This window comes from Giraffa tippelskirchi, chromosome 4 (genome assembly GCF_054371585.1).
Source record: "Giraffa tippelskirchi isolate mGirTip1 chromosome 4, T2T-mGirTip1v1.2.pri, whole genome shotgun sequence".
NCBI classification, from domain to species: domain Eukaryota; kingdom Metazoa; phylum Chordata; class Mammalia; order Artiodactyla; family Giraffidae; genus Giraffa; species Giraffa tippelskirchi.
Window position 1 is genome coordinate 168,117,781 of NC_137278.1, and position 20,274 is coordinate 168,138,054.

Here is a 20,274-nt window from a genome sequence, read left to right on the forward strand (position 1 = left end):
ACCGCTGTCTCAGCTGATTCCAGCCCCTGATTCACTTTGAACTGGTGGACAAGTTACTGCAACATCTAGTTCTCATTTTCCCCTTTTGAGAAACTGCATTTAAAAAATAGCTAGTTAACAGGGTTGTTGGGAGGATATTAGAGAAAGTATTTTGACAGAGCCTCCACTTGCAGTAGCAGAGAAAAGTGTTCTGAACTTCTGAGACTGAGCAGAGAGAAGAGAAAACTGATAACTCACACAAGGAAAGGAAGATTGACCAGTTTGCCACTCATTTCTCGAACTTTCTGCTGCAGTGTTCCCCCATGGTGGTTTATGATTCTCTAGGGTTTTGCTGCTTTTCCAGGGGGTGTGAGAAAATTGCACCAAAATAATTGTGTTGCAAGTCTTGTTCCTAGGACAGTACCGTATACAATGTCAGTGAACAAGAAATGTTTAACTTAATGAAACCAAGTTCAACTAGATTTTCTTTCATGCCTCCACACTAGGTCGCTTCAGTTGTGTCCAAATCTTTGCAACCCTATGGACCTGAGTTTTGTTTTTCTTTTTTTTTTTGGCAGTGACATCTAGCAGTTTGTTTCCTTTAGGAATTTCATGCTTGTGCTCAGTCATGTCAGATACTTCGCGACCTCATGGACTGTAGCCCGCCAGGCTCCTCTGTCCATGAGATTCTCCAGGCAAGAATACTGGAGTAGGTTGCCATTTCCTTCGCCAAGGGATCTTCCTGACCCAGGGATTGAACCAGCATCTCTTAAGTCTCCTTAATTCGCAGGCAGGCTCTTTACCACTAGCCCCACCTGGGAAGCCCTTTCATGTAAAACTAAATTTCCTCACTACTATAGTCACAGGTGTTTGCTCTCCCAAACTCCTCATCTACTCAAGAATGTGAGACTCACATTTGTGACTCATGTGACACAAGGCCCCCAAAATGACCAGTCAGGGAAAGGACTGGACTCATTGAGGTCAACTCTCAGTTCAGGACTGGGGACCAGGGCTCTTTGGGAAGGAGGCGTGTGTGAGTACCCAGTCATTCAGTCAGGTCTGACTCTTTGCGACCCCATGGACTGTAGCCCACCAAGCTCCTCTGTCCATGGGATTTTCCAGGCAAGAATAGTGGAGTGGGTTGTCATTCCCCGGCAGCGCAGTGGTAAAGAATCCACCTGACAGTGCAGGAGTCGCAGGGGACGTGGGTTCGGTCCCTGTGTCAGGAAGATCCTCTGGAGCAGGAAATGGCAACCCACTCCAGTATTCTTGCCTAAGAAATCCCAAGGACAGAGGAGCCTGGCAGGCTACAGTCCATGGGATCTCAAAGTATCTGACATGACTGAGCACAAGCATGAAATTCCTAAAGGAAACAAACTGCTAGATATCACTGCCAAAAAACAAAAAAAACCCAAGATCTCTGTCCACATCAAGTCAGCAACTAAGCCCATGTCCTTTGCTGCCACTTGAGTGTAGGGACACTCATCCCCAATCCATTGCCCAGGAAACCTCCCTGGTGAGACTTCAGGCCACTCCTGTTCCTCCCAGCTGACCAGTGCCTTGAATAAAGCAGCACGTGCCTTTCGACATGGCCATTACAGAAGCTGGTAGGATGCCTATTTTTTCACCCTCTTTTAAAAATAACCCAGCACATTTTAAACTTCCTGCTTCATAGAAAAAAAAAAATAGAACTCAAACTCAGCAATCACATTGCACATTAGTTCCCATTCCTGATGAGGCAGTCAGATAACAGAGCCCTGGAAAAGGACATGTCTCTAAGTTTAGCTCCGAATATGAAAAGACTATCTGCCTTCGTGAATAGGCAATTAAAAGAGATGCCCTGATGTCGCTGATACGTTCTTTGGATGTTGCTTTTTGGAGTTAACCTTTGGATGTGTTCTGAATTTTAATGCCATTGCAAATCTCTGGTACTCACTCAGCTGCAAACATAGGAGGCAGGTGGTATAACATAGGGGCTCCAGGCTGGCCACCAGTTCTCACCCTCTGGGCCCATTGCTGCCGTCAGCTGCTCGAGTGAGCTTGGCAGGGCCTCTCCATTCTGGACCTGTTTCCTCAACTCAAAATGAGAGTCTTTCTGAGCTGATGTTCTGCTGGGACATGTCACACACATTCCTCTTACTACATTTACATATTATATAGATAGATACATAGATATCTCAGAATGGTGGTGATGCTGTTTAAGTGTGATAGAACATTCTGGACTGTATCCAGGAGGACTTAGGAAAAGGGGCCTCAGAGTATAATGATGATGTCTTCAGTAAAACACACAGGAAAGTAAAGAAAGGCCTTGCAACAAGGCTCCCGGGCTTCCCAGGTGACTCAGTGGTAAAGAATCCGCCTGCCAAGCAGGAGACACAAGTTCGATCCCTGGGTTGGGAAGACCCCCTGGAGAAGGAAATGGCAACCCACTCCAGTATTCTTGCCTGGAGAATCCCATGGACAGAGGAGCCTGGCGGACTACAGTCCACGGGGTCTCAAAGAGTCAGACATGACTTAGCGACTGAGCACAGCACAAACAAGGCTCCCAGGATATGTTACTGTAAGGATGAATCTCACCAGATCATGGCCTCATGACTGCCATCTCCTTTTGCTTTCTCTACTTTTTGTTTTTCAATAATTATAGATTCACAGGAAGTTTCAAGGATAGTCCAGAGAGGTTCTGTGTACCCTTCACCCAGTTTCCCCCAATGGTAACATCTCAAGTGCCTCCCATATAGTATCAGACCTGGAAACGGCCATGGGCACAATGTGAGTTTATGGCTCTAAGCCATTTTATGACGTGTTACATATGTTTAACCACTACCACAATCATTATTCCATCAGCACAAAGATTCCCCCTCGTGCTGCCCCTTTATCATCACTCCTACCCCCCCTACTCCTCCACACACACCATCCCTAAACCCTGGCAACCACTGATCTGCTTTCCATCTCTATAGTGTTGTCATCTTGAGAATGTTATATAAGTGGAACCATATAGTAAGTGGCTTTCTTCACTCAACACGATGCCCTTGAGATCCATCCAAGAATGAATCTTGTGTGTATCAAGGGTTTGTTCCTTTTGTGTTGCTCAGTAGTATTTCCCAGTGTCCCATCTCCTTTTTAGCAAAAGCACAAGTGTGTCAGGAAGTATGGCAGTGAGACAGCTTGGCTCTGGCAGCTGCCTCTCTGGTCAGAGCTCCCAGAAAACAATGGTGTCTCCTGAGAGCTGGGCATGATTGCCCCACCCCGCAGCGCTGAGGGGAGACTGTCCCATGGTTTTAGTCCTACAGTTCAGTGTGGGTGACAAATCACTGAGATCCACTGCTCTCACTTGGGCTCACTTGGGTCTTTCAGCTCTGCAGGAAGGTCCTTCTAGGGTTGACTGACTTTTCCCAAACATCTCACTGATGGTGTTGGAAAAGGTCTCTCACATTCACTTTGTATATATATCACGGGGGATCTCACTGAAATGCAGGTTCTGATTCAGTGGGGCTAGGTCGAGCTTGGGATTCAACATCTTGAACAAGCATCCAGGTGATGCCGATGCTGTTGGTCCAGGGACCACACTTTGAGTAGCAAAGGTGTGGAGTGTGGAGATTCATCTCCCAACATTTCCTGCTGCCAGACCAACCTGGGGCTTTTGTTCTATCACCTGGCCTTTCTGGAATTTCAACCTTGTGGATTATGATGAGCCTGTCTTTCTGACCCAGACCATGAAGACATTTAGTACATCTGGGGAAATCATTTCGAATTCTGTTTTTCTAGGTGGTTTCAGAATTACCCCTAAGGAATTATTTGCACAGAACTCCATACTACCCTCCCTTTTTCCTAATCTGCACTGGGTCTAAATCAAATGTATTTATCTCACAGGTGTTTACTGATGTTGTAAGATGCATAAGGGACTCTCCTCTCTGCCATCAAACACCCACCTTCTCCCCTCTTTTGTTTTCCCTTTTTCCTTCAAGGCAGGCAGTAGAAGAAAAGGAGAAAATTCTTGTTTATTTTAAGGCTGTTTTATGAGGCCTCTTTCTGCACTCACGGAGACCCCCTGGGAGTGGTTAGGGACCCAGGAGGATCAAGAAGGGAACAATCAAAGGCAGCTGTCCCTTCTGTGGTTCACTTGAAAACACTTTGATAGTGGCGAGGGAGGAGTAAGCATCTGGCTGAGATGGCTGCCGGGTGACCTTGAGACTCGACAGCATGTGCTGCAGGGGAGGGAGGGGGCAGGATTTCATCCATAATTCTTCCTCTTCTCTTGTCAAGGGAATGACTGCACTTTTTCAGCACTTCAGAGGCATCACTCTCATACATTAAATATCGAGGTTGGGGGTGGGGGGAAAGCTCAGACACCATTTTCCGTTGAACAAGTAATAAGAAAGTACATTAAGTCTGTTTTCCTAGAGATTCCCTGGACCAGGGAATGAGTCCCTGCCCCAGAAGTGTGAGAGTTTCAGTTGACCGTTAAATTTAATGTGAGTCAGGTGTGTGGCGTGGTCACTCAGGACGTGTCAGCCTGTGTCCAGGCTACGTCAGTAGAAGCAGGATAGCTGGGATGTGGCCGTGATGGTTCTCTGTGCTCTGGAGGGATCCTCGCTGGAGCTGTGCGTCCAGTGAGGGCCCGGATGAATCAGGGTTCCCAGCAACAAGCAACTCCGGCTAATTTAAGACAAAAAGGAATTTATTCAAAGATATTATTTTTTCCCCAAACTTATTTATTTTTTAACTGAAGGAAAATTGCTCCACAATCCTGTATTGGCCTTGGCCATCCCATCAACATGAATCAGCCACAAGTGCACATGTGACCTCTCTCTCCTTAACCTCCCTCCCGCCTCCCACGCCTTCCCACTCCTCCAGGTTGTTACAGAGCCCAGCTTTGAGCTCCTGGAGTCATGCAGCAAATTCCCATTGGTTATCTACTTTACACATGGTAGTGAATATGCTCCCATAGATGATTCATACGATTGTTGAGAAGGTTAGAGAAACCATGTTAAAGACAAGGCTTTTAGGAATAACTTACAAACCGTGACACAGAAAAGTCCTGATGAGGTCACTGCTGTCAGTGCTGCCAGCTGATACTGCGAAGGCAGGAATTAACAATGGCAGGTCTGCAGTTACCAGAGGCTTGATTTCCGTGGCTACTACACCCACAAGCACCTACACCATTCCTGCACCGGGAACTCAACCTCCCTGAGATGCTCAGTACTTCTGCCTCCACCTGCAAGAACAGTGTTTCACCTCAGTGAATCCCACTGCCGGAACCTGAGACGTGTGACTATGTCTTCCATACAGGGGAGGCTGGGAATTTCAGTTCTTGCTGCTGCATTACGGAGACAGGACCTAAACTGTGGATTTCTACAAATAGAGAAAGGTGATGGGTAGCCGTGAAATGACAGATGTCCCCTGCACTTAATGAAAGCCACAGAGAAACTGCAGCCTCATCAGAAGGAAATAATCAGACAGGGACAGAACAGCTGAAGAAATGGGGCTGCTTCTCTCCACAGAAGAGAAGACTTGGGTGACCATCATGGTTGTCTTCTGAGGGAGAGATTTCATACATAAGAGGAATTAGCCTCATTCAATGATGGACTCTTCAAGCATTTCACCTACGTACAAAAAAGAACTTATAAAAGTCAGAACAAAGCCTTCTCAAGATAAATGACTTCTCTCATGAGGTAGTGAATTCCCTATCACTAGAAGCATTCAAGAAAAATCCTGGTCAACAACTTGCTAGAGACTCAATCAGTAAACAGGAGCGGGGTAGAATTTAAAGGTCTCTTACAAGTCAAGTATTTGTCCTTATTAGTTCTTTCCTTCTGATAGTAATCATCAATTTGGCCTTAGAAAAGAAATCAATCTTCATAGATCTTACATAGAATTTGATCTCCCGGCCTTTATTTTTTGCCAGGGCTTCATTTTATTAAAATCTGCCACCTTATTTGTCCTCATACAGTTAGTGAGGCAGCAGATCTATTCATTAGTCTTACTTATCGAATACAGAAGGAAGAGAAATGTTCTACCAAACCTCACCAGCTGGAAAGAGAAAAAGTAGCTAGAAGCAGTTCAGTCACTGAAAAATGGGACTTCTTTTTATAAAGGGGAAAAGAATAGATTTCAGTAAAGCAATCAAGTTAGGGAGGGCCATTTTTTAAAGTAGAAAGAAATCCAGGTATGTGAAATCATGCATGTCAAAGCCACAACTCTTATGCATTTTTTAAGGCAGACTCAGAGAAAAACCATGAGTGGTGCATTAGTTTGGCCACGAGTCCTGGTAAATGAGTTCCTCTGCCAGTCTCAGTCTTCTCACTTACAGAATGGGAACATCAGGGGAATTCCCTGATAGTCCAGTGGTTAGGACTCCATGCTTTCACTGCTATGTACCTAGGTTCAGTCTCTGGTTGGGGAGCTAAGATCCTGCAAGCCGCACGGCATGACCAAAAATATTTTAAAAAAGGGAGAATGGGACTGTCACTGCATTGATGAAGCCAGATGTGGAGAGGCACTTTTGCAGCATTGGGGGGAGTGGGGAGGAAGGTTCTGTCAAAATGCAGAATGCGGTGTTCACCAAGGGCTGGGCAAGCAGGGAGAACAGAAGGTAAACTGGGGTTTGTCCCTACCCTGGAGCTGGCTGCCTCCGGTCTTATCACTCTGATCAGTTAAATCCAGCTCCCGCACAGCCTTGGGTCCCCAAAGGCCAGCAGTGGCTCTGTCAGTCATCCAGCCCTGGGCAGCCTGACAGCACACCCCCCTTACTACACTGTGAATTTGAGGAGTCACCCACCAGATTCCAGTTGGACACCCTCTTGACAGCCTCACTCCCTGGAGCCCCCGGGGACTCCTGCTCTGAGCTCTCAGGTAAGGAATCTTACTCTGTGAGTGTCAGTCGCTGTCACATTTCATCCCAGTGGTGATGGAAGTGGTACCCAAGTTTGGCACCTCTGTTTACTGCATCAGAGATGCTTCTATGTGACCAAAATATCATTTTCAGTGCACGGGAGAGTGGCGTTTTCCCATTCCTTTATATTTCATGTTCTTCTCATATCTTTGCGGAAATTGGCATGACAGGATGGGGTTAGTTTTAGAGAATGGTTTCTTGACAGGTAAACGACCACCACAGCAAATCATTTACATTCCTACCATGGAAAGACGTTCTGCATGTATATAAACATGAAAACAGTAAAATCCAGCGTTGCTCTGACTTGGATATTATAGTAAGATCAAACCCTTATTCAGCTTTCATCATGTGGCAGATACTATACCAAGTACTTTATATGCACTATCTCAATCCTCACCATGAACCCTATCTGAAAAGGATCTGTATTTCCATCTTACATATGGGAAAGCTGAGGTGCAGAGAGCAAAGCCGAAAGGTAAGTGCAGGGAATCCCTTGGGGGTCCAGTGTCTGGGGCATCGTGCTCCCAATACAGGGGCCTCGGATTTGATCCCTAGTCAGGGAACTAGACCCCACATGCCACAACTAAGACCCGGTGCAGCCAAATAAGTAAATAAATAAAAGGTAAGTGCGGAGCTGGGCTGTGGACCAGGGCTGATCTGACTTCTGAGCAAGCCCACGCCTCTTCATTTATTGCTTCCTGTAAAGAGAGGTGGGGAAAACATGATGCTTCTCTCTCTCCCCAGTGCTTTAAAAATGACCATTCAGATAACTATTCAGAAGAGGAAGAAAAAGCCTTATGGGCTAAGAGGTTAATCGTGTATATCTATGGTGAGATATTAGTCTAAGGTCAGCTGCTTCGGGATGTAGTTTTGTTCTGAGTTTTGTTTGGTGGAGAAAGGAGTGTCGAGTGCTATCAGGGTTTTGATCAGATCAGCCAACATTTCATGGGTACTGATTTCACTGGGGACAGAGAGGAGTATGACGGGTCCCTCTGGGTGCTCCCTGACACACAGGCATAACCTGGGCACCAAGTTACTGCCTGACTGACTCCGTGCAAAGTGAGGTGGTGAGAGGTGGGCAGACATCCTCCAGGGACTCACTACCCCAGGATCAACCCCATGCCTCTTTGGCAGATGGGTCACCAGTTGTGATCATGCTTTGCCGGGCGATGGGTCAAACAAGAGACGTGATTGGCCCATTTATGCCTCTGAGCCCGCCCCTTTTCCAATTCAGAAATATGACTTATTGGGCCAAGGTCCCACTGACCTGAGTCTTCAGCCTTGTGGATAAATAGAAAAAGCATCAGAGGGAAAGTTTCCTGAAGGCTGACTTCACCCCCAAAGAGTGACTCAGTGATGGACATCACTTCTCTGGGGAAGTGATGCCACACCTACGAGGCATCTCCTGGCTTCCAAGACTCTGTTACCACTGGGTGTGGGGAGCAGAATGCGGTTGTGTTAACAAAGAATTGGATTTATTCCTTTTTCCTTGCACAATCTGAATTTGGGAGTTTTGGGTTTGAGTCTCTTGTTAAAGCTGAGAAAGGCTTCAAAGACTCAACTGCTTCTTAATGGTTTTCTGGTTTGTTTGTTTTTTTTTAATATTTATTTGGCTGTGCTGCGTCTTAGTTCCAGCACCTGGGATCTTCAACCCTCGTTGCAGTATCTGGATCTAGTTCCCAGACCAGGGATTGAACCCAGGCCCCCTGCATTGGGAGCTTGGAGTTTTAGCCACTGGACCACCAGGGAAGTCCCTAGAGCTTTCTAAATGAGGGAAGACTCAAAGAGCCTGTGGTCAAAGGCCCTGTTTATTCCCTCCATGGCCCAGTGCAGTGCAGCAACCAGGCTCCTTATCTGACTTCCACCTGGAGGACAAGAGACTTGTTTGCTTCCAATTGCTGAGACTGCCCTGAACACGAATTTTGCTTTTAGCTGCAACCTTTCAGAAGCACCTCAAGAATAAACCACCAGAAGCTCCTCACACTTCCACAGGCACCCGAGGTTTTTCATGGCCGTTCTTTGTTTTGTTTTTGTAATTGACCAGCTAGAACTGAAACATCGTTCTGTTTGTCCCATTTCCTACAGTACATACAGCATCTTCAACTTTAAAACGTCTGTGTTTGGGGGAACAAGAGCAGACTGAGAAAGCCCAAAATGTGCTTTTTTTAAGTGAAGTAGGGAAATAAGTAAATAACTATGATGTCCAGACGGCAGGAAGTCAGGGTGTTGGACAACTTCAAATCAGTGATTCGGGGCTGAGCCGCAGGGAAGGGTCCTTAGTGGCCAGCCTGAGGTTAGACAGACTGGCCTTTGTTTGTGACTTAGTGTGTGGGTGGGGGTCACTTCACTCTGTCGATTATGTTGAGGGAGGGTCATGGATGCAGGCAAGATGAAGCATGAGCTGAGGTTGTGTATCGTTGGGTGGGAACTCAGTCACTTCAGTTGTGTCTGACTCTTTGCGACCCCATCAACTGCAGCCCTCCAGGCTCTTCTGTCCATGGGATTCTCCAGGCAAGAATACTAGAGTGGGTAGCCACTCCCTCCACCAGGGGATATTCCCGACCCAGGGATTGACCTTGCATCCCTTCTATCTCCTGCATTAGCAAGCGAGTTCTTTACCACTAGCACCACCTGGGAAGCCCACGGTTGGGTAAAATCCTTTAATTGTCCAGTGAGGAAGGTACAGTCCAGCTCCTTCTCCTTCCACTGCTGCGTCTACTTGGAATGAGGAGAGAAGTGACACCACTGGCTCTACCCAGCCCCACACTCCACTCCCTCTGGCCGTTGTTGGCAACTGTGGGCAAGTCGGAGGGCTCTCTGCTTGACCCCTGCTTCTCTGTCTGTGCAAGGTTGGGTAGCTTTCTCTAAAAGATGTGCTCGACTCGACTCCCTTGCTTCTCTGAGTGGGCTTCTCAGACAGTAGCATCAGCCTCACTGGGAGTTTGCAGGAAATGCAGAAACTCACCACCACTCCAGACCTACGGCCCTGAACTCTGCATTTTAACTGGAGGCCCAGGTGACTGCTGAGTACGCTGGGGTCTGAGATGCTGCTCTGTCCTCCCAAGCTGTTGTGACTGCATCAGGCATCTCGCAAAGGATACCCCAAAACATGCCTGAAAAGACCATCTATAGATGTCAGGACTTGGGGGGCAGGCCAGGGCGGGAGTGGGAGAAGACCTTTCATAATGTTTTCTTTGTTCAGCTGTTATAAGTCGTTCTAAGACCTCTGTGTTCTCAGAGACGTTTTCTGATAGTCATTTGTGCATCCTTTTGCTGCCAGTCACTTCTCCCTGACTAGAGGTGTGAGATGTTTTTCAAGCCCGCTGTGAATGTCTGGTAAATTGCCTTCCCTGCCGGGTGGCTTTTTTTTTCCTCCTGTGTCTCGCCAGGGGACACTGTGAAGAAAGCTTTGAAACACCACATATATTATTAAATATAAGCAGTCACCCTTTCCAGCCACTTGTTTCCGATGACAACTTAGGAATTAGTTTCTTTAGCAAGCATTAGATATAAGTCACTCCATTCTGGGGAGAGATGACACAGAAAGCTAAGGACGTTTTCTAAAACCACATACGCATGCATCAGTTCAGTTCAGTTCAGTTCAGTCGCTCAGTCGTGTCCGACTCTTTGCGACCCCATGAATCGCAGCACGTCAGGCCTCTCTGTCCATCACCAACTCCCGGAGTTTACCCAAACCCATGTCCATCGAGTCAGTGATGCCATCCAACCATCTCATCCTCTGTCGTCCCCTTCTCCTCCTGCCCCCAATCCTTCCCAGCATTAGGGTCTTTTCCAATGAGTCAACTCTTCGCACGAGGTGGCCAAAGTATTGGAGTTTCAGCTTCAACATCAGTCCTTCCAATGAACACTCAGGACTGATCTCCTTTAGGATGGACTGGTTGGATCTCCTTGCAGTCCAAGGGACTCTCAAGTCTTCTCCAACACCACAGGTCAAAAGCATCAATTCTTCGGCGCTCAGCTTTCTTCACCATCCAACTCTCACATCCATACATGACCACTGGAAAAACCATTGCCTTGACTAGACAGACCTTTGTTGGCAGAGTAATGTCTCTACTTTTAAATACGCTATCTAGGTTGGTCATAACCTTCCTTCCAAGGAGTAAGCGTCTTTTAATTTCATGGCTGCAATCACCATCAGCAGTGATTTTGGAGCCCAGAAAAATAAAGTCTGACACTGTTTCCACTGTTTCCCCATCTATTTGTCATGAAGTGAAGGGACCACATGCCATGATCTTAGTTTTCTGAACGTTGAGCTTTAAGCCAACTTTTTCACTCTCCTCTTTCACTTTCATCAAGCAGATTGGCCAAAAGCAGCTTGTGTTCCAAGTGGGACAGAGAGGCCACTCAAGGGGCAGGAGCAGAGAAGGGGATTAAGGGAAAGAAGTGTGAATGGCTTGAAAGAGGATGTTTCAAGGGTACTTGGGCAGGGGGAGTGGGGCTGACCATCTGAAACATCTTCCTTAGAAATGTCCTTTGACGATCTGAGAGAATAGCATTGAAACATGTATATTATCATATGTGAAACAGAACACCAGTCCAGGTTCAATGCATGAGACAAGTGCTCAGGGCTGGTGCACTGGGATGACCCAGAGGGATGGGATGGGGAAGGAGATGGGGGGGGTGGTTAGGATGGGGAACACATGTAAACCCATGGCTGATTCATGTCAATGTATGGCAAAAACCACTACAATATTGTAAAGTAATTAGCCTCCAACTAAAATAAATAAATTAATAAATTAAAAAAAAAAGAAATGCCCTTTGAGAGCATAAAAATTAGAACAAGAAACTATGCTGTTTACAGACTGCCCCAAACACCTAGGATTTCAGCCTTTAGATTATGTCTTTATATACCTATTAATGAAACATGATCTTTTTGCTTTTTTGCAAAAAGCAAGGCCCTGCCTACAAGGCAGTGTGGAGAACGAGTATTGGTCAATGATCCAGATAAGCCAAGGCCAACCTCCCACCCCAACTACCTCTGTACACAAACCGTCATCACAGACTTCTCCAAAACTATCTGACTGGGGCACCGGCCACGCATGTGACTGGGACTTGGTTTAGCAAACTGCCTGCCTGTGACATACCTCCACTTACTGTATGATGGAGGTTCTCAGTGAGGGGAGGGGGCTGTGAGCTTCCCCCAGGGTATTTGGCAAGGTCTGGAGATATTTTTGGTGTCACAGCCGAGGGAGGGGGTGCTGCTGGCATCTAGTGGCCGAGCTGGGATGCTGCTAATCATCCTACGAGGCACAGGATAGGTTCCATGGCAGAATTATCTGACCCTAAATGTCATCAGTGCTGAGGCTGAGAAGCTCTGTTCTGGGAAGATGGGTTTGCGTTTCCATTCGCTGATCAGCACGGCGGTGTTAAAGGAATCTGGGTCAGAACTTCCTCCCATAGTTTATTGGGTCACAGGCAAGTCTGCATGAACAGACTCTAGCGATGAGCCGAGATGGCTCCAGACCCTACCACCAGGTTCGGCCACCTCAGCTATGTCACCACAGGGCCTCCTGGGAGGGCAGAGCCCCCTCGTTTACATTTCAGTCTCCAAGGGGATTTCTGAGATTTAGCTTCTTCCAATCCTGGTATCTTGGCATAGATGGAGGCCTCTGGGAGGTCAAGAGAAATGCAGGTCATATCCATTGTGGAAGCTCCAAGTATAAAAATGAAGAAAGGCAGAAACAAGATTACAAAAATACCAATTAATTTTAAATATTTGCATATAAGGAATTAATATTTCTACCCCTGAATAATAGAATGCAATATACTTGTGCTCTTCACAATATAACTACAATATTTATAAAATTCATATATTATTTCAGAGTGCCCTGCAAACAAGGTTGTCCCGTAACAGGACACAACATTATAGGTGGACAGTGAAAGTCTTCTCTTCAGTCTTGTCGGTCTGTAGCTCTAAATATACTTTACTTGGAAAAATATTAAAGATCTATATGTACAGCTCTTTGAGACTATGTCATTAGCAGCAAAAGTTCAAAGACAGAAAATAATAGTTAAAACATATAAAAACTTACCTATGTATGTATGTATCTGTGTAACTATATATTTATGGTCAAAACATATAAATACTGGATAGCCTAGGTAGTATTCTGAGTTAAATCAATAATGAATGAATATCCTATGTTGTTTTCAATTCCATTTTACAGATGGGAAAACTGAAATGGAGTGAAATCAAGTGATTTGCCAAAGGTCACATACTTTACAAGTAGGTATCTTCGTAGAATCAGATATGTAAGTAAACTCAGGATTCAGGTTGAGAGAGGTGGACTCTGGAGGCCACACCCTTAAGTCTTGTGATACACAGCCTCTCAAAAGGAAAGACACGGGCTGAAGAAGATGTGCAGAACTACCATTGAATGGCTTTAGGAAGCATCAGTGTGATTGATGCTAGCAGTACAGGTGCTGGAGTCAGACAGATCTGAATTCAAATCCTGATCCTGATCCTTGTTAGCCATGTGGCCATGGGCTTCTTACTTCATTCAAAGCTGGTTTCCTCTGCTGGAACATGGGCAAGGTGGTCCCCACGTGTCCAGTGAAGCTATGTTGGGATCTGAGAATTAGCACAGGGGTACAACAGGGTACACAGCTGTGTGATGGTAAAACTGAAGCTCAGAGAGAGCAAGTTGGTTGCCCAAGATCACACAGCAGACTAGTGACAGGCCTCTGGACACCTGGTCCAGCATTCTTGACACATCAGCAGTTCTCACTTATTTCACATAGCTGGCCCCCTCCATCCTCAAATAGTGTTGTTCTGAAACTTCCCATTTCAGGGCTGCAGATAGGCTCCGCTCATCTGCAAGTCTGGGCTGTCATACATGGTGGTTCATGCCAAACTGGGTGAAGTTGTTGTTTTCAGTTGCTAAGTCGTGTCCAACTCCTTCACTATCTCCCAGAGTTCGCTCAAATTTATGTCCATTGAGTCAGTGATGTTATCTAACCATCTCATCCTCTATCACCCCCTTCTCCTCTTGCCCTCAGTCTTTCCCAGCATCAGGGTCTTTTCCAATGGGAAATTAGAGATCGCAATTAGAGATGCTTCAGTTCAAGAACAAGTTGGGGCAAAGAATGCTCAAGCTCCAGGCACAATCCTTGAGTGGCCACTAGGTGGAGCCACACTTCCACATTGAGGGGGTTCTCAAACTGTCTCCAGAGGAGTGATGGGAGTCTCACGCGTTCACTCACTCACTCATTCACTCAGTAAATATTAACTCAGTACCTACTTTGTGCTAGGCAGGGTGATACAGCAGTGAACACTGCACTAACAAACCCTGTAATTAGAATCTGATAACTCTGTTTTAATGTCTAATAACCAGGCAACAACTACATCATTCTACTCACTCCATCCTTAAGAGGGGTCCAGAGATGTCATGCTTCCACTTCTTGTTCAAATATTCACTGGGCATGTCTTCTCCTCCAAGCTCTCGGAGTCCTAAGATGGATCACTCTCTGGTGGACAAGTCAAACATGGGAGTTCAACTTGACCTGTGTGATGCCTGATGTTTGCTAGAAGCTGGCCAGAGGAGCCCAGAACTTGACTTTAAATGTCTCCAGGACCCTTTAGAGTAAAATCATTTCTCTGTTGCCATCCTGAAGCAGGGAGATCAAAACCTTTGCCCCACCCATCCTTTCTCTGCTTCTTGTGAGCAACTGGATCCACTTCCCAATCCTTGTTCTCGTTACAATGGAAATAGGGTTCTGTCTCCTCAGAAACCTCTGCTAATGCCACCAGGTGGGACTTGAGATGGTGGGGATGTGACTGATTTCTTTCACCTGGGACTTTGGTGAAGTGTCCGTCTTCCCGAGGTGCCCATTCCTGCCTTCCCTTCCAGAAGGGGCTGTGTGGGTGTGAAAGGAGCCACGTAAGAATGAAGTTGGAAGACTCAGGCCCTGACCCCATATCTTAGATCAGTCACATCCTTTTTCTAGGTCTCAGTCTTCTCGTCTGTGGTAAAATAAACACAGCCACCAATTCTTTACAGACCCTCCCATCAGGAGATGGCAGCTTTTCCGGCTTCCCTCCATCCCTCCTCAGCCTTGCTCTAATCCAAATGGCATCATCTCCCCCTAGGTTAGCCATACGGTAGCCTCCTGATGGTTTCCCCACGTTCACTTGGTCCCCCAGCACACATTCTACACACCAGAGATCAGATGACATGAAAACATAAGTTACATGTTCCCTTTGTCTGTCGTATGTCCCATGACGGCCCCCAGCCTCCCTTACCACCAACTGCCAAGATGGTCACCATCTAGCTGCCCCCCACCTCTCCACCTGTCTCCTCCCGTCCACTCTGCTCCAGCCTCACATCTGGGATTAGAACCTCACTACCACACAGCTGGTCACCTGGAGAGAAATTTGAGCAGAAAACCAAGGTAGAACTGGAGTTAGCAAGCTTATGGGATTGAAGTTTCAACTTAAGACAAAGAGTGAGGTCTTACCCAGAACCTTCCTTGAAACTGGGGAAAGGATTTTCCTTCCTAAGAGATAGAGATGGTGGTGGCATCCAGAATGGAGGGTTTGGGAAAATGCGGAGTCTCGGTGCAGGCTAAGGGGTCAGAAACCTCAGCTGTCCCTCAGCATCTGGATGGGAAACCAGGTAAGTGAGTCAGCATCAGGCCCCACAACTACATTCACTTGCATTTCTCAGTTTCCCCTTGATTTTGCACCTCTGGTCCTCCGTTAGGGTGTCAACTCCTCTTGGGGGAAGGACTATGGTATATTCATCTTTGTAGCTCCCTGTCTCTCAGACAGAGCTCTGCACAAAGACGTCAGAGAAAATGGGTTTTTTTTAAAAAATAATTCTAAGATATTTATTTACCCGGCTGCACGAGGTGTTAGTTGCCACCCGTGGGATCTTCGTTCTTTGTTGTGGGATCTTTAGTTGCAACATGTGGACTCTTGGTTACAGCATGTGGGATCTAGTTCCTTGACCAGGGATCAAACCACTGCATTTGGAGAATAGGGTCTTAGCCACTGGACCGCCATGGAAATCTCAGAGAAAACATTTTATGAATGTCCTGAGCATCAGTTCTTCCTGCCAGCCCACTGCTGGGAACCGCGTCTCAGTTTCTCTTCTAAAGAACCCTCCTCTTCCCCACTCTCACCCACATGCTCCATGTAAGAGCTGACTCCCTCTCTGGCTCCAGAGTTGGACACACGCTCAGCTCCAACCAAGCAAAACATCACCTTCTCCTGACTATAGTGACTGGTTTAGGAGCGGGCAAGTGACCATTTCAGAACCAAGGAGACAAATGAGACAGAGAAGCGGAGTTTATAAAGGCAAGTGCTCTTCTGTTAGGACAGCAAGTAGCACAAGCTGCAAAGTGCTGAAGGCCTGGAATTAGCTAAATGCACTGGAAAATAGAGACAGAAAATGGGAGAGAGGTCAAATCCTGATGACATGAGTTAAGCCCCTGGATCCAGCTCGAGTCTGAAGCCATTTATGTCGTTGCTTCCTTGAGTCGTCAGAGCATGTAAATTCCATTTCTTGCCCAATTCAATTAGAGTTTGGTTATCTGTCACTTGCATCTAGAAGAGTTCTGACAGATAAATGAATGAATGGAAAAGTCTACCAGAAAACTTGAGGCATAGAGGAAAGGATTCTGTGCTAAAAGTCAGGATGGTATATTGCTATTTACTAACTATGTGACTCTAAGCAAGTTGTCTGATGTCTGTGGACTTCAGTTTAGGACTCTGATAATCATCCACTTGGGACTTCCCCGGTGGCTCAACGGTAAAGAATCTGCCTGCAATGCAGGATACCCGGGTTCGATCCCTGGGTTGGGAAGATCCGCTGGAGGAGGAAATGGCAACCCACTCCAGTATTCTTGCCTGGAGAATCCCCATGGACAGAGGAGCCTGACAGGCTAAGGTCCACGGGGTCCAAAGAGTCAGACATGACTGAAGCAACTGAGCAAGCAAGCAAATCATTCATTGATTCAACAAATATTAACAGCATTTATTGTGCCAGGCACCATGCTAGGTATTGACTGGCTCTACTGTAGTAACAAAGCCCTGATGGTTCCTATTTTCATGAAAATGAAAAGTTCAGTTCTAGAAAAATAAAATTGATTGTGTCATGGCAAAATCTGTTTGCAGTAGAAGTCTCTAGCACTTAGTAACTGGTAGCTATTATTATCCTTCCCACTCCTTGTCAGCTAACTAATATTGTAGGGTTAGCTATAGAAGGGGCAAAAAATAGAGCCTAGTGTAATGGGTGTGTGGGTACCATGCACTTCACTTCCTCCTCTGGCTTGGGACCAATCAGAAATCATGTTTATGAGCCTAATTGTACCCAGCACTGAGCTAAACGGTGTAATGACAGCCTTGCATGGGCTTGGGTCCAATCTTCTGGGACCTTTAGCTCTAAGAATAGCCAACATGCTACCAAGTACATTTTTTTTCTGGCCTCTGGCAAAGAGGCTTTTCTGTGTTAAATATGCTCATCAGTGTTCCCAAGAATCAAGCTTAGAAATGGAACTACTTAAGCATGATCTCTTTCAATTTTTGTTATAAGAAACTAAATGCCAAGTGCAGTTGGATTTTCAATCCTAAAGGGAATTCACAGCTTGGGTTGAGGTGGCAGAATATCAGATCTAAACCCAGTAAAAGAGTGTGAGTTCAGCAGGCCCAAGGTAGCTAGAGCCATACTCCACCTTCTATTCTTTATTTACTCATTTAACAAATACTTATCAAATACCCACCCTGCACTGACACCATCATGGAGCAGCAGCTGTCTCATGAGAGGGCAGCCCCAGAGTGAAAGAATCCAGAGGCAACTACTCAAATACAAGCCCACTCCTGCATACCAGGTGTGTACACCTAAGCCCAGCCAGATGTTAATAAGTCAGCCTTTACTAAGAAATCAGCTCATGTGCTCTGGTCTAAATATAGCCCAGATTCTTGCCTGTTCCCATAATTATTGCTGCATTTTAAAATGACCTCAAAGCTTAGTGGTTGGGTACTGACTGCCACTGAACTGTACACTTAAAAATGGTTAAAATGGTAAATTTTATAGTATATTTAACCACAATAAAGAATTATGGAAGGATTAAAAAAAAATTAAGGGTTTGCAACAACCATTTAACTATGCTCACAGATTCAGGGGAGAGGTGTCAGAATTGGGGGCAAAGCACAGTGGGGAGAGCTCGTCTCTGCTCCACAGGGTCTGAGTCTCAGGTGGAAAAACTCAAAGGCTGAGAGGAGGGGTTAGTGTCTGTGTGCTGGAACCATCTGAAGGCTCTTTCATTTATGTGTCTGGCTTGATTCAAAAACTAGGACTGTCTACTGGGGCACCCACATGTGGCCTCTCTGTGTGGTTTGGATTCCTCACAACATAGTGGCCTCAGGGTAGTCAGACTTTTTATATGGCAGCTCAGAACTCCAAACATAAGTGTCTCGTGGGGGGAGAAAAGGCAGAATTTGCATCCTATTTATGACCTAACCTTGGAACTTCTGTCATGCTGTATATTGGTCAAAGCAGTCATAAGCCTATCCAAACTCAAGGCTGGGGTGGGTAGAGTTAGACCTCAAGTTTTGATGGGGGAGCATCAAGAACACATAGTGGAAAAACACGTCTGAAGGAAGATATTGTTGCAGTCATTTCTGAAAAATACAGCCTGTCATACCACCTTTAAAAATGGGCCAAAAGCAGGGCACTGCCCTGGTGATCCAGCAGCTAAGACTCTGTGCTCCCAATGCAGGAAGACTGGGCAAGTTCCAAGGGGGTCGGCTGAGTGTACAGAATTGCTGGTGTCTAGTTGTAGTTCTGACTCTAACTGAGTGTGATCTCAGTTAAGGCTTTTCATTGCTGAATTTCCTCACCTTTGAAATAGAGGGGGAGTTCCCTATTGGCCTAGGGGTTAGGATTTGGGGCTTTTGCTCCTGCAGCCGGGGTTCAATCCCTGGTCAGCGAACTGAGATGATGCAAGGCACATGGTGCAGCCAAAATATTGGAAAAAATTAAATGGAGATAATTTTTCATCATGTTTCATCAATATTGTTGCAAAACCAAGCAAACTATTATATGTGAGGAAAATGTGTTGCAAACTGCACACAAATTGACCCCATATGTGGACAGCCTATTCTGACAATAAAGCTGGGGCAGAGCATATGCTGCGGGTTTTCTTTGCCACCACTCTCTCCATAGCAACCACCCTCCTGTTTTGCCTGCCAGTCTCAGATGTAGGGAAGAGAGATGAAAGCTCAAAGAGGGCAAGTGACCAAGACAGGGTCACACAGCCAAGAAAATCAGCTCTTGAAAATATCTAACTACATGATGACCTGTCCTGCCAGTTTTTCCCCAGCACAAAGAGCCTCATTTCTGCTCCCCACCCTGAACTAGGTTCACAGGGTATTGAAGGTCAGCAGCTACAGAAGCCAGCCCATCATGATATAATTCTTGTAGAGGTAGATGGCAAGTGTCCATAGTGTGTGAAAGTGTTAGTTGGTCAGTCATGTCCAACTCTCTGCAACCCCAGGGACTGTAGCCCACCAGGCTCCTCTGTCCATGGGATTCTCCAGGCAAGAATACTGGAGTGGGTTGCCATTTCCTCCTCCAGGGTATCTTCCCAACCCAGGGATCAGACCGAGGTCTCCTGCATTGTAGGCAGATTCTTTACTATCTGAGCCACCAGGGAAGCAAGTGCCCATGGTAAGTGCCAATTTGTAGTTGACAGTATCCTAGCTACTTGCTAGCTGTGTGGCCTTGGGAAAGATAACATTTCCCCACGCGTAAAATGGGAGTAAGATCTCCCACAAAGGGTTAAGAAGTCACCAAGTTTACATAAGGCACTTAAAATGGTGCCTCCTGTATATATCAAGCACTTTGTATTTGCTGCTGCTACAACCACTACCTTGTACTTAGTATATAAGTAACATGCAAGAATGTAATGAAATGTAATGGCTGAACTATCTCCTTGAAATGATAATTCATTTGGGGAAATTCCCTGGTCATCCAGTGTAAAGTAAGGCTGGGGCTTTCACTGCTCTGCTGAGCTTGGGGAACTAAGATCCCAGAAGCCCTACCGCCCGGCCAGAGAAGAAAAAAAAAAAAAAAGTTCATTTTGAAGAGAGCTTTTAAAAACAAACCTAAAACCTCTACCGTTCTCAGCTCTAAGAATATGGAGGCAAAATAAAGGTTGGTGTAAATTTGGCTCTGACCTTTACAGTTCCAGTTTCATTTATTTATTCATTACTGCCACGAAGCCCGCAAACATCGTCACGGATGTCTTGTAAAACCCATTCAACACGACCGTACACAGCAGTCTAGCCCTCATGGACTCCAGACCCCGCTGCCTCGGATACCAAATCTTCCCCCACCCCTTTCCTGTTCGGCGCTTTCGAATGACGTCAGAAGCGGGCGCCG

At 46.1% G+C, this 20,274-nt stretch overlaps 1 long non-coding RNA gene across 1 annotated transcript; it reads right to left on the minus strand.

The window, feature by feature from the left end:
* Nucleotides 1-12,280: 12,280 nt before the first annotated feature.
* LOC145545926 (uncharacterized) lies at nucleotides 12,281-20,257 on the minus strand. The gene is made up of 4 exons (XR_014082336.1): nucleotides 20,070-20,257; nucleotides 15,347-15,488; nucleotides 12,925-14,745; nucleotides 12,281-12,543 (listed from the first exon to the last, which is right to left on the minus strand). It is a non-coding gene; the product is annotated as an uncharacterized LOC145545926 (long non-coding RNA).
* Between the last annotated feature and the right edge of the window lie 17 nt (nucleotides 20,258-20,274).